This window comes from Lotus japonicus, chromosome 2 (genome assembly GCF_012489685.1).
Source record: "Lotus japonicus ecotype B-129 chromosome 2, LjGifu_v1.2".
Classification (NCBI taxonomy): domain Eukaryota; kingdom Viridiplantae; phylum Streptophyta; class Magnoliopsida; order Fabales; family Fabaceae; genus Lotus; species Lotus japonicus.
The window spans coordinates 1,350,758-1,365,349 of NC_080042.1; the positions used below are offsets into that span (position 1 = coordinate 1,350,758).

Consider the following 14,592-nt stretch of genomic DNA (forward strand, 5'->3'; position numbering starts at 1 on the left):
TTGGCGAGGGGCAGATGTTTCGCCAGCCCTGGGTCTCTTGGTTTTCTTCTTCTTCTTTTTTGACTTTTGAGGCGAGGGGGTCACGACCCTCAATTCTTCATTTGTGCCGGGGGCGACCCTTTTGGATTTTCGAGATTTCTAGTTGGAGAAGGTTGGACAGCATCGCCGGTAGACATCGGAGCCGGCTCGTCAATCTCCAGTGGAGGGATAGGGTCTGGTATTGAATCTATAGACCCCGGAGCAACGACGCTTGAGGCTGCCACGGTCGTTTCAGAAGGGGCAGCACCGGATCTTCTGGCCCGTTTCTTTTGAGGGGAAGCGGCGACCTCGGCATTAGCATCCGCGACAGCAAGTTTCCTCTTAACCCCGTTAGTATTAAAAATGTGAGGAAACTCAGGTGAGTCAACAGCTAGGGCGCGCTTGAGCGCGATCGGTGAAGTTCATTCCTCCTAGAAATGAGCGGAGGGTGTTTTTGCGAGCGGCTTCAAGCAACTGTGAGCACTCAAGGATGGGGAGCCCAGCGAAAAAGCCAAGGATGGCTTTATCTTCATCACTCAGCGATGTATCAGATGGTTGCGGGACATCGTGAGGACTCTCGGTCCAGTAGAAAGGGAACAGAGCGGTCCCGTCCCGGCGAGTGAAAGCTTCAGGGTAGGTAGGATGTACGAGGATGCGGAAGTACCGGCTCCCGGATCCCTTCTTGATGTTGCTCTTGTAAGGGTAGAGGCGCTGCTGACCCGTACGAGATTTCAGAGACACCCACCCAGGAGTCGGGGTCTTCAAGGATTTTGGCTCCACGTCGTAGAAGTAGAAAAAATGGGAGGTTTTTGCTTCAAGACCAACGGCGTCGTAGAGAATCTCAAAGCACCGAATGAAGGCCCAAGCGTTCAAATGAAGTTGGCTTGGGGCTACATTGATTTCCCTCATAACCTGGCAGAGGAAAGGGGAGAAGGGTAGTTTGATCCCCAGGTCGAGGAAGAGGTACTCGTAAACATAAAAGAAGTGGGGTTTCTTCACGCCTTGTTCGGTTGTGCGGTGCTGCCAGGGGCGGCGGATTTCCAAGCCCTGACCGGTGATGAGGACATCTTCGAGGGACTTCTCGTGGCAAAGTCCGTCGGCCTGGCGGACTGTCTCGGCAATAAACTTGTCAGTGGAATGCTCAGAAGGTTGGCAGATGGCCTCCTGAGTGGGGTCTTGAGTTATGGACTGGGGTAAGGTGGCGAAAATTTGGTGCCAGAAAGCGTTCTTTTCATCTTCAGTAAGGGAAAATCCCCCGGAGGGGGGAGGGTTAACCGAAGAAGGAGATGCGGGAGCGGCGCTGCGGGATCGAGAGGATCCTTTGGTTCGGCGTTGGGGAGTCATTTTGCTAGAAGGAAGAGGGTGCTAGTTTGTCAATTTCAGCAGATTGTAGGAATTACAGAAGTGGTGAATGAGTGAGGGAAGGAGATTTTAAAAGTCGGGATAAGCAGCGGTTGGGGAATCGTGCCTCATCATGGCAAAGGTGGAATGATCACTCAAGGGAGTGCGGCGCGGATTTCGGGACATGAAAGCAGCGCATTAAATGAAAAGTTACAATGGTTGAAGCTTATTAGTTTGAATTCAAATTGTTAGGCTCTACTGTGATTCAAAAGGACGTTTTAAAGATAGCGGTTGAGATTCCTTGGATTTGCTGACTTTTGTGTCGCTTCAGCGCGCAACGCGTGGCAAAGGCTCGACACATGTTAAGGGGTCACGATTCAGGGCACATGCGTAACTATGGCGGAGCGAGCAGATCCAGTATCATCGCCACAAGCTTGCTTGTGGACTCGAGCCGCCAGGGAAGCGTGACGAGGCGTTCAAAACTTTAAATTTTTAAGCTTTAAATTACCAAGCCATGTTGACAATTGCTCTTTATTTCCGTACCTTATTTTTTAGCACTAGTTAGCTTCTTATGGCCATCGCCTTGTTTCTTCTTGTTTAAAGACACACTTAGCTCTCATGCTTCGAGCTCGATGTCTTGTGGACTGGGCGAGACCCCAGGGTCCCTCGCCCAGGAGCGCTGGCCTAAGGCGAGGAGCGGACCAGGGACCTGAGCCTTCATCCCGGAGGCCCAAATGGCCCATTAGAATGATTTAGAGGCGCTAAGCCCAACTCCCCCAACTATAAATAGGGGAGGGATACCAAATGTAAGAGACTCTTAGCTCATTTGAGAAATAACAAACTTGAAATTCAGTTAAACTCTCTCTCTAAGAAGTTACGCTCTTATTCTCTCTAGGAATCTCACATCACGTTCCTTGCACCTTAGGTACTATACCTCATCTCGATGTTCATGAAGGAACAGTTTTTGATTTGTTTCAACAACTTGTGAGGAAGATTTGTTTTCAAAATTAAAGATTGAGTATGTTTTATTTAAAAAGGGATTTTATTTTAAAAAGGTGAAGGAGATATGATAAATATATAACTAGATAGAGTTTTATTTTGAAAACCAAATCTTCTACCCTAGAGTGTGTGGGCCGCGAGTTTGGTGATAGGTTTATGGGTGTTTCGTTTTTTCCTTTATCAAGTGTGAAAAGATAGAACCTTCTGTTATTATTAGGATTAAGAGTTGAGGCTAAAAACCCTAAGTACCATTATCATACTCACCAAAATAAGCAGATTTTTGAGACTAAGGCTCGAAAGAGAGGAGGATTCGTGATTCAAGGTTGAAGGAGTAGAGTTCGTGACCTAGGCTTGGACCACCATCAACCGTTTTCTTTCCTTCTTGAAATTTGCTAAGGTGAGGGCACTACGGTTTGGGTAGAGGATGTTTAATTGCTTTCTAATGCATGAGACTATGTGAAATTCTTGTTTACCTTGCTCTCATGATTGATTATGTGATGCTTGTGTGAATGGTGATGTTTTGAAAAGCTCTTGATGCTTTGAGGAAAATCCTTCGATGCTATGCATGATTGAATGATGATATGCTGTTTCCTTTTAAAAGAGATGATGTGCCATTTTTGTATGACCTTTTCTTTAAAACATGCTATGGGTGATGATGTGATTAAATACCATGATGCTTGGGTGTATGCGTGAAACATGACATGCATGATGAGAAAATTTGTGATCTAATTCTATGATGAGGGGCGTATAACCCTAATTCTCTAAGAGACATGCGTGAAAGATGTATTCTTTGTCTTTCATGTTTGAGATTTATGATATCTGATTACTGTTGCTTAACTTTTAGTAACATGAGTAGAGATGTGACTTGATCGCTTGCAAGTAGTGTGATGTGATTTATGGTAATAGTTCTATGAGTAGGCTATGGACCATGATAACGATGGTGCCGTTAGAGACAAACGGTTTACTTGCACGCGAGGGAGAATTGTGGTCGACTGTGTTGGTCCCACGTGAACAAACCATGACGAGTCATGGGATAGTGAATTGATTGTGTTGGTCTCCATGTGACTGTGGGTTGATTGTGTTGGTCCCCATGTGATTTTCATCTGCGGATGATAGAGATTTGATCCAAGGAGAAAGGTGGTTGTGTGATGTGAGGAACGATTAGTCTAGCTGAGCCTTCAGGTTAACTAACTAACTTACGACGAACACGTGATATGATAATTATGTACTTATGCTTAATATGCATGTATGCCATGAAAATTGTTTGGTTGGAAGTTGACCCTTGCTTGTGTGTTATGTGTTGCTTGGGGGGGGGGGCTTAACGCAAGATGACCATTATGAGGAGGACGGGTCACTCCTGGGAGATCATTCTGCATGATGATAGCAGAGACAGAGCTTGGGTGACCGATGAACACCAAGTCTTGAGGATCTACGTCGGCAGTGCCGCGGTTAGGAGCTTTGACCAGCAAGGAAGATGGTGCGAGACCCATCTGATGAACGGAACAGTGTGTCTCCCACATGCTCCACGATGCTTTGAGTTACATTGAACATGAAGTCTGAACTAGAGACGGATCTTTCAAAGCTAGTGCTAGATGATGAGAATGAGCATTCTGTGGACTCGAAGCTCATGCCGGAACCTATGGAGGAGGATGAAGTGCTACCACCATTTGAGGGTGAGCCTTGGAACTGGGAAGATCCATCTGACGATGAACGGGAAGCTAGGAGCTTTGTTGACATGGCATGGAAATAGTTTGAGATGGATGCGGGTGGCATCTACTAGGGCCTGCTAGATCATATGAGAGAGAAGTTTCCAAGGGAACCGGAGCAGGAGGTCGAGACAGCTTCCAAAGACGAAGACTAGGGGAATGGGTTGAGTGTTAATCTGTAATTGCTGGGGAGAGACTCGATGGGCACTGAACTATCATTCTACTTATCTTCAACTTTGAATAAGTTGAATTTTGGTGTAACCTCTATGTTTTGGTTTAAATAAATGGTTACACGTTTTCTTCATAAATTATTACTCGATGGTTAACGCGATATTTATTCATGCGAGAACTTCTGTAAAAACTAAGTTTAAAGATTTCTCGTAATAAGAGGTTTGTCATTAACTTAAGATTTTTAATTAATCGGCGAAAACTCTTTGTGAAAATTGTGAAACGGTTATTGTGTGACACTCGAGAAATCGGGGTTTTACAAGGGGTACCCTAACCCTCACACAGAGAGCAAGAAAGAAGCAAAGAGCAAGGCTGATATAATAAAAAGCCAATCTTCCAATCTTTGAATACTATTCAACAAGACCAAGGGAATATCTAAGAGCATAAACCTGAAATCTGTAAGAGCACAAACTGAATCAGTTCAGAATTAAGGAGAAAGAGGAAGAACCCTAAGAGCATAAACCTGAAATTGACGGAGGAGAGGAGAACCCTAATCGCACAAGCTGAAATCGACGGAGGAAAGGAGAAGTGAGATCTAGAAGAGGAGGTTGCGGTGGAGGGGAGCGGTGTGTGAAGGAGAGCAGCGCGGTGGAGGAGGGTGGCGCGGTGGAGGAGAAATAATCGAGTGAAGTGAAGAATGGTGAAGAAAGAGTCGATTGAGTAATATATACGAGATTTAACGTCGGTTTCGACTGACGATAATATTTTAAAAAAAAATTATGAATTTAACGTCGCTTTTGACCGACGCCAGTTGTAAAATAAATTTAATTTTAGATCTGTCATATATTTAGCAGCGGTTATAACCGACGCCAGTCATATATAAACCGCCACAAAACTTATCGTCGCCCGTGCAACCGACGACAAAATTCAATTTTGCGGCGGTGGAGGTCAACCGTCGCTAGTCCGCCGCCGCTAGACCTCTGTTTTTTTGTAGTGGTTTACCACGTGTCAATACCATAGTGATTCTGTTACGAGAGTGAATTTAGGAGCTTTCGTGCCACGTGTCATTCTCTTACGCAACGGTTATCATTCCTGTCCACTAGACAGATACTTCCCACCCACTAGAAATAACTTCTCCCATCTAATTTCTCACCCACTCTCATCAAAGATCACATCTCTCTCGCTAACATCCACGTATTGGCAATACTGATTATGGAAAAAACATCTTCATCTCTCACAATGTTGTACATATTCACAATTTTTTTTTGTCTTCCTATTGTTTTGTGTTTTCACACTTTCAAATAATTTATTTTTTACACACTTTCGTTTTTTTCCTTTATTACTTTTTCCATTTTTTTATATTTTATCTCTTAGATTTTTTCTTCAAACATAATAACTTTTCTATTTAAATTTTATCTATTTTTTTCAAACCATGGCAATTTATTGGTAATTCAAATACCTAATTTCTACCTCCATACAATCAGGTATTCACGTGTTTTTTTCCCCAAACTTGATGATTTAAAAAAAACAGCATAATGTAACTCCCACTATGTCTCTCTCCTTTGAAAACCACCCACCCATCATGTTCCAAAATCTTCTTTTCAGCCGTTAAAAAAAATAACTACCTTCAAAAACACTTCTTCTATAAATTCCCCATGTGTCTTCATAATTCATCCATCATCATTCCATCTACAAGTTATCATGGCTCTTAGTCTTACTATTGACGATGTCTCTTCCATTTCAAAGGAAAATGATGGGTGAAGTGTTATTGTGAAGGTGGTGCGGAAGTGGTTGACTCCAAATTTCGATTGTTCAAAACTTCCTAACTCATGAAGGTGGAGTTGGTTTTAATGGGTGCAAAGGTTTGACTTCAGTGTTGTTTTAAAATTGATATATCTATTTGACTTGATGTTGGTTTAAATTTTTTAAGTCTCTCCCATTCACTTACCGTTCTCAATCTACAGGGTGACAAGATCCATGGCACAATATGAAGGACTCATGTTTATAAGTTTAATCCTTTATTAGTTGAGGGTTGAGTATACATGCTATCATATTTCACTGTTGGCAATAGAGCTCTTGATTTTCGTACGTCTCATGTATAATCTTTGAGTTTGATTCGACCGTCCAAACCCTAACCAACGTTCCCATCACTAAGAGTCCCTATACTTTTGTTTCTGTTTCTGATATCATGTTCAATGATCTAAATCAAACCCTGTTAGTGGGTGAGATTACAAACTAGAATTGTATACATCCGTAAAATTATTTGTGATCTACCATATTTTGTTTGTCTTGCAGATATGATAGGAATCCTCACCAACCATAGCGGCGTGCAAGAATTCGAAAAAAAATCATCAAGTGCGAAAGAAGATTACCATAGTGATTGAACAAAAGGGTAATTATCAGTATTTTTTAACAAAAACGCAAACTCTATTGAAATTTGAATCCATTTTCCAATTATTGTGAATTATAATTTAATCATAAGTCTGTTGAAAACAGAGTGAGGGTTGAGTCTGCATTTTTGGGAAGTTACGTCTAAGAGCTACTCTCTGCTTTATCTTCACGCGATTTGACCAGCCATTTCTATTTCTTCTTCATAAAAATCAATCGTAACTATTCTGTCTTAAACTTTTGTTACTAGCTGCAAAAACGTCTAAAGAGAAAACATTTTCATATTATAGATTGGTTTTTATCGATATACTATCTTGAATAACCAACACACATTTTCAACAAAATAACCACCCCACAACTTAATATTATACCTGATTTTTTTTAAATAATTAACTATTTTTTTATCAAAATAAATATTATATCTTATTTTGATTAGAATAACTACCCGACTAACCCACAACACATATTTCAAACCAAATAACCACCATCCCACTTACCTCACAACTTTATATCTATGTGAATTCTATTTTATTTTACTAATAAAAAATAATTTTTTATCAAAATAAATATGATATCTTAATTTTATTAAAATTACTAACCCACAACACACATTTTTCGACCAAGTAACCACCACCCCACTAACCCCCACAACTTAATATTGTATCGGATTTTTTTTTTAATAAAAACGAATTTATTTTATCAAATAAGTAGTATATCTTCTGGCATTCCATGGACAAGAACCATGTCAAGATTGCTCTCTAAAAATGTCTTTTCTGATCCCTCCTTTTCTTCTTCTTTTTGATTGTTCTTTCTTCTTTACTAATCGTTCCATTTTTTCTTTCATTCTCAGTAAAAAAAATTAAGAACGCATTTTTATAGTATTCTATTATTTTCTTCTCATTCCAATAATAGGTTATTTTATTATAGATTCTCTATGATTCTTATCTTAATAATATATAAAGCTCATCCACCAAAATGAGCCATAATGCTTTCTAATTTCCACATGTCATGTTTTTATTGGGTGTTTTCATTGAATTTCCACATGTCTATTTCTCATTGGTCCAAATCCTTAATTTTTGATTGGTCGACATTAATTATAACATTAAAAAATAATTAAGTAAATACATAAATCAAACAATTTGAAATTTGGTTGACATTAATTGGCCAGTATTGTTACTTAATATCCATCAAAGTGGGCCACATTGTTACTTAATATCCACATATTTTCATTCTATTGGTGGTTGCTATTGAATTTCCAAATGACTTATTTTAATTGGTCCACATTGATTAATTTTCATTGGTCCAAATTAATGATCCAATAAATCAATAAATAAATCAACAAATTAAAAATTTATTAAATCATTAATCGTTCATTTATGACATTCAAATTTTGAATAATTTTTAATGTGGAATATGCCAACCTGCACAACATATTTGGAAATATTTTTTTGTGTTTATAATAGATGATGTGAATTTGGAAATATACCAAGAATTGTGTTTACTCCACCACAATTCCACGTGACATTAACTGATGCATTTCAATTTAAAAAAAAAAACTGATGCATTTCTTTTTTTCTTTTTTTAACTCTCAACTATCATCAGAAATCACATCCACAAATCACTACCTTCTCAAGTTTTTCAAAAAGATCATCACTGCTCACGTTCCTTCTTCCTCTTCCCCCACTCTCATCCGTATTCAGTGAGATTCATCCCAGTAACCGGCACCTAAGCCATCATCACTCCGGTCATAGCAACTTCTCCTCCTCTCCTCGGTGACGACTCAGGTATCTTTTAAATTTCTCATTCATTTTTTTCCAAAACTTCATGAATTTATTTAGGGTTTCTGATCTTTCTAAAAAATGTTAATTTTTTTTATATCTTCAAGCAGTATGTTTAATTTTTTTCCTTTTTTATATCTTCGACGGTGACGACTCAAGTATCTCCATAGCGTTTGTTCCCTAATTTTCATCTTCACAAGCAACTAGGTCTCCCCTTATCTTCACCTGGCTGCCCTCATCGCCATTCCAGGTATCTTCAAACAGTATTTTAATTTTTTGTTTTTCATATTTTTAAGGTGATTGATTACTTGCCTGGTTAGCTGCTGAATTGACTATTTGATTAGTTTCTTAATCCTGCTGCATCTCTGCCATGGTCATAGGCTGATCTTCTGAAAACCTTAATTTTGGACCGCCAATCCAGTATGATATTTTGATAATTATTAATGAAATTTGAAAAAAAAAATGAAAAAGGAATTATTATTTTTTTGAAATGGGAAATTATTAACCTTTAATTGCTCCCCCATCAAGTTTCAAATATTTTTGAATTCGAATATGTGCTTAACCTTAAATTACTCCCTCTATCAAGCCTCAGGTTAGTGAAGAGAACTCTTGATGGGTCAACGTATGGGCATGTCTCATGATTGCACGCTTTGTTAAGCATTGCAGCTCAAATTCAATCCCGCAGAGCTTAATTTGGAAGAGAATTAGAGGGAACATGAGGAGGGTATGGGTATCATGGAGTGTGAGGGGCTTATGTCAATCATCGAAAAGGAAGGTTGTCATGCAGTCTTTGAAGAAGCTGAAACCTGGATTGATTTTGTTCCAGAATACTAAACTCGATGACAGCAAGGAGAAATTCTTTGATGACTGAACTTTACCTCTGAATATGGAATTTATATCGGTACCAGCAGAAGGCTCATCAGGGGACTTGCCATATTCTGGAAACGTGACTGCTTTGTGATCAATAGGGTGATAAAAAATCAAAGATTTCTTCTTATGGAGGTAAGCTTTTTGCTAAACTTCAGTGGTATTAGAGTAAATGTGAAAACAAAGAGATCCTAAAAGAATGATTGGGTTGTCCCTCCGGCTGGCGTACTAAATTTTAATGTGGATGGTTCGGCTTTGGGAGCGCCTTGCAAAAGTGGTTTTGGAGGAGTTCTTAAAGATTCAAAGAGACAAGTGGTGGGGATTTTTTTCAAAGGCTCTGGGGAAACTTTGTGCTTATGAAGCCGAGGTTAAAGCTATCCTTCAAGGGTTGATTTTCTGCCAGCAACATCAACTAAATCACATTCTGATTGAAAGTGATTCGACACTAGCTGTGGGTACCACATCAAACCAAGCTAACAGGCCTTGGAGACTAATTCAGAACTTGAATCTCATAGATGCTATGAGTGTGGAGGTTGATTGCATAGGCATTAAGCACATATACGGTGAATCTCATAGATGCTTTGAGTGTGGAGGTTGATTTCATAGACATTAAGCACATATACCGTGAATTGAATTCCATCGCTGATTTTTTTGGCAAAGTCTGGTTGCCATAGGGAGTCAAACATATGGTCCTCCTTTGGCTAAAACTCCGGCATAAAGCTGTTTTCAATGTCTGATATACTGCTCGGACATATTGATTTTGCTGGTTCAATTAGGCCTGATCTGATAAGTTTTATGTAGAGGTGTGCTGGAATTTTAGAGTGCCTGAGGAGCTTATCATTCTATTTCTTGCTGCAGATTTTTGAGGCCTCGGTTCAGATCATTTTTTTTTTGTCTTATTAGCTCTAAATGATATTGAAGGCTCTTCATGTGGGATTCTAAGGTGTACTGTTATGTTGCTTAGCTTTTGTCACAGGATTCTAATGAGCTACTTGGTACTACAAATTTATTTTTCAATATTGCCCTCACTTTTGCTGTTGTTCTTCTTTAACAATGGCCCGAGCACTTAGCGTGTTTTTTATTTTCTTCAGTTTGCTGTAGTGTTGTAGATTTTCTTCTTCTTCTTTTGTAATTTCATCATGTGACTCAAATGGGAGAGCCTGTTCCCAGTACTTTTCCTTTTGCATTAATAAAGTAACCTTTTGTTGTAAAAAAAAAAGGTTAGTGAATTTATTATTTAGAAACCAACAATATAGTAACAACCTCATATCCATTACCCTCTATACAAATTTAAATTTTAAATAAGAAGGTAATTACTTGACTGATAAGTTTGTTTCCTTTGTGGGAAATTGAAAATTGAAATATAAATTAAAGAAACTTAATTATCGATATCAGTTAATAATAATTAATTTTAACTTTCAATTTTTTTTAATAAGTACTTCTCACTCTCCAGATTGTCATGGTCTCTCCTCAAAGTTTCTGAAGAATGCTCCTTCTCTCTTTTCTATTCGATTCATTTGCAGGTTAAGCATGCTCAGAGTAAGTCATAATAGTACTTTTCTCTTTTCAGATTGTCATCGTCTCTCTTTGAAGTTGTCTGAAGAATTAAGATGCACATCTCTTGAAACTCACATGCTTTTTATTTATTTGAACTGATACAATGTACAACACATATCAATAATGTATAGTGTTTGACTTTTTCCCTTTCTCGGCTCTGGTTTTCACTCTAACATTCGAAGAAAATATAAACCAAGTGCAATGGTCGTATATGTTCACTTGATGCATGTCTATTAGATGAATTGAAATGTTGGATTTTTTTCTGTTACACATGTGTAGGGTGTTCGGGCTGCCTCTTCAGGTTAGAAAGCTGAAAGAAATTATGAGCATTGAAGCCAAGTAAGAGAAGAAGGATCTAAATTCTAAGGTAAACCTTTTTAATGTGATAGGAAAAACATTGGTAATGTTTGCATGTTTGTTATGGTAATGCTTTGGTAAGTGTTCTAATGGTGCTTATTTGTTCATACTTAAATATTTTTCTTTCTAGAATACAAATATGTGAGATGTTAATGTGTTTGTTTGAACTTATATAGTGCGAAATTGAATGACGAGATAAATCTGTTCATTTTCCTAACTCATAACATTACATTTCTGACAATTACCTAACACATAACTTAAGTCAATCTTCGACAGTTGACTTTATTGGTAATTTTTTAAGTTCTTCTTGGAACCCAATTCTTCTATATTGTTTCGTCATTTGGAGTATGCTTTATTTCTGTTTATTGTGAACTAAGCATGATACTCTTTGACTTGACCAGAACTATCCTTCATCTGATACTCAGGTCTGTCATGCATAATAAAGTTGAGCTTTAGGCAGTTTTCAATTTTTGTCTAAATGGAAGAAAGTGGGTGATCTGCCTTGTGCTTCAAACAGGTAGAACTGAAATAACCATATGAAAGTTAAATGTCAAATGTGTGTTTTCCTTGATGATATTATTTGTTGTTTCTATTCCATAGCATTTTCTCAAAATTAAAGTAAAGCTTTTGGCTTTCTTTCAATTGAAATGATTTCTTCTAATTTTTTTTACAAGAGCTTTCTTTCAAACCAATATAAGGTCAATTCAGTTTAAGAATTAAGCTGCACATCCCTTGAAACATACATGTTTTTTATTAATGTGTGTTTGAACTTTTATTGTGCGAAATTGAATGAGGAGATAACTCTATTCATTTTCCTAACTCAAAACTTAACTCAATCTTTGACAGTTGACTTTATTGGTAATTTTTTAAGTGCTTCTGAAACCCAGTTCTTCTGTATTGTTTCGTTATTTGGAGTATGATTTATTTCTTTTTATAGTGAACTAAGCATGAAATTCTTTGACTTGGCCAGAACTATCCTTCATCTGATACTTAGGATAGTCATGCCTAATAAAGTTTTGAGCTTTATTCTATTTTCAATTTTTGTCTGAATGAAAGAAAAAAGGAGCTCTGGTTTGTGCTTCAAATAGGTATAATTGAAATAAGCATATGAAAGTTAAATGTCAATTGTATATTTTCCTTGATGACCGTAAATTACTCCGCCGATCAAGCTTCAAATTAGTGATAGTGAATTTATTCGGTCTATCTCTGGCATTTGTTTTCTCCCACTATAATAGCATTTATTCATTTATGCTTTTCTGGTGACAGTTCAGCTCTGAAGCATAAGCAAAAGTGAATGAGCTCAGTTTCAATCTGCCTAACCATTGCTAATAAGGTGTATCTTGAAGGACTAAAACGAATTGGGAAGGGTTGATGTATGCTGATAGATGTTTAGAGAGGCTGAAGAATTACCTGCAACTTTGGCAGCAAGTAAGGGACAAGTAGTGGAAGGTACTAATTAGTGGAAAAGTTTGAAGAAAAATGAAATGTGAAAAATGTTGTCTTGGAAGGTACTAAGTAGAACAATTTTATGAGTCTATTGTTTGAGAGTTTAATGAGTGTTTTGACAATTTTAATCTCTGTTTTTGAGGTTCCTAACAATGTTGCTATGATTCTTTTTTTTTTTTCTTCTGATTAGTGAATGTTCGAATCTACTTGACGTTATCCTTGGAGCAAGGCAAAGGAAAATGGTTTCTTTGACTGACCTTTGACAAATCAAATTTGAGTGTTACTGAAAGTCTGGGAAAAGGAAAATGGGAGGGCAGTCAAATTTGAGAGTCTGGGTGCAACAAGGAAAATCAAATTTGGTCATTGTTTTAATACTCATTGATAATTATGAGTTTTCTTCTTTGTGTTATCTTCTACTTTATAGAGCTGGATGGGTGGTGTCTTCTTAAGATTATGCATGGACTAAAGAAATTCTGGAGTGTATCTACTTTTGTTGGTTCTGAATAGAGTTTTGAGTGATCTGTAATAAAGGGACATGTACTCTTCCCTCTTGGTCTTATCTCTCGCAGATAGCCTCCACCTTTCTATCCTTCTCTTTATTTTTTCATTTGTGCCTTGATCTGAGATAGAACTGGGATGGATTTATTTTGTATTGGTGGTGGGGCTGCCACGTGATGATGTACTACATTGGGGTTGTTTCTTTTTTTCATACATTGTAATTGAGGTTTATGTACTTAGCATTGTTGTTGGAACTTGGGAAAGTGTGTTCCCAAGCTTTCTTTGTCTATCAATTCAATATTTGTGCTTAAAAAAGTCTATGAAATTGGAGAACGATTAAAGTCAAGTTGAATTATTGATAGAGATTTGTTTTACTTCAATATCAGTTCGAATTGAGCCAGGTTGAATTATTGATAGATGAGGTTTAATTAACTAACAATTTATGTTTTTTTTTATTAAACTATGCTTCATTCCCTATAGTGCATTTGCAAGAAAGATAAAAAAAATTCTTTTTTACTTTTGGCTCATTGCTTTCCTCTTCCATTAGCTTTGTTAATTTTTGTACATAAGCTATACAAGGAAAAATGTTCTTTCATAAGAAGAGCTTCTTGAAATTATCTTATACAGTAAGTTGACTTATCTCTTTCAGTTCTTAAATTATATTTTAGCAGTTTTAATTAATTTTTTTTCTTTTTTTTTGTCCTTTGGCCACCAGTCTCCACGGGGGAAAGGGTACTTGCGTGACTAATCTGACTCGGGATATTGTAGTGATGTTCGTGACCACAAAGATATTATTTTTCACCTTAGAGGGGATTGAATCCGGGCCAGAAGCCTATGTGAACTTTTTTATTCTTTTAAAAGCTTTAATCTTTAATATATGTTTTAATAATAAGGTCATAAGGTTTTATGTATAACTGAAAGAATAATGGGGGCGAATCTGTATTGTGTTCTCTTCTATGAATGAATAGTGACATAAATACTATCTACATACATTATGTATTTTGTTGAGTATCATATACTTCTTAAATAGAAATGAAACAAATATTAACAAAAGAGATAGAGAAAACAAAATCTTAACAATATAGTTGCAATGTGCACTTTAATATAACGTCATCACTAAAATTTCCAAAAAATACTTAGAAGTGGGTTTTGATTAAAAACAAATGTAGTTGGACAATAAACAATTGACAAAATCACTATATTTGAATTCGAGGACAAACACTATTTCAGGTTGAGCTCTTTTTTTTGAGATCCGTCTTCACTCATGGTCAGTTATATGTATCTCTATCTAGAGTACAATAAAAAAAGATCTTAAACTTTGTATACTGGATGAGTCGGGCAAACAACAAACCAGTGCTGTAAATCCAGTGTTTAAGAATTTTTTTTGTAATGTATGATGTATACAACACAATTTCATTTATTTATTCCATTTTTTTCTTCATATATTCTTACACAGTTAACTTATACAT

At 37.2% G+C, this 14,592-nt stretch overlaps 1 long non-coding RNA gene across 8 annotated transcripts; it reads left to right on the forward strand.

Annotated features, from left to right (window-relative positions):
* Positions 1 to 8,209: 8,209 nt before the first annotated feature.
* On the forward strand, positions 8,210 to 13,469 carry LOC130737372 (uncharacterized). 8 transcript variants are annotated; one of them, XR_009018645.1, is made up of 9 exons: positions 8,210 to 8,404; positions 8,558 to 8,648; positions 8,991 to 9,828; positions 10,124 to 10,260; positions 10,719 to 10,804; positions 11,102 to 11,189; positions 11,605 to 11,696; positions 12,446 to 12,687; positions 12,816 to 13,469. It is a non-coding gene; the product is annotated as an uncharacterized LOC130737372 (long non-coding RNA). The 8 variants fall into 8 exon arrangements; XR_009018640.1 differs by having other exon boundaries at positions 8,211 to 8,404; positions 8,985 to 10,260; XR_009018641.1 differs by having other exon boundaries at positions 8,211 to 8,404; positions 8,991 to 10,260; positions 11,581 to 11,696.
* Positions 13,470 to 14,592: the final 1,123 nt, after the last annotated feature.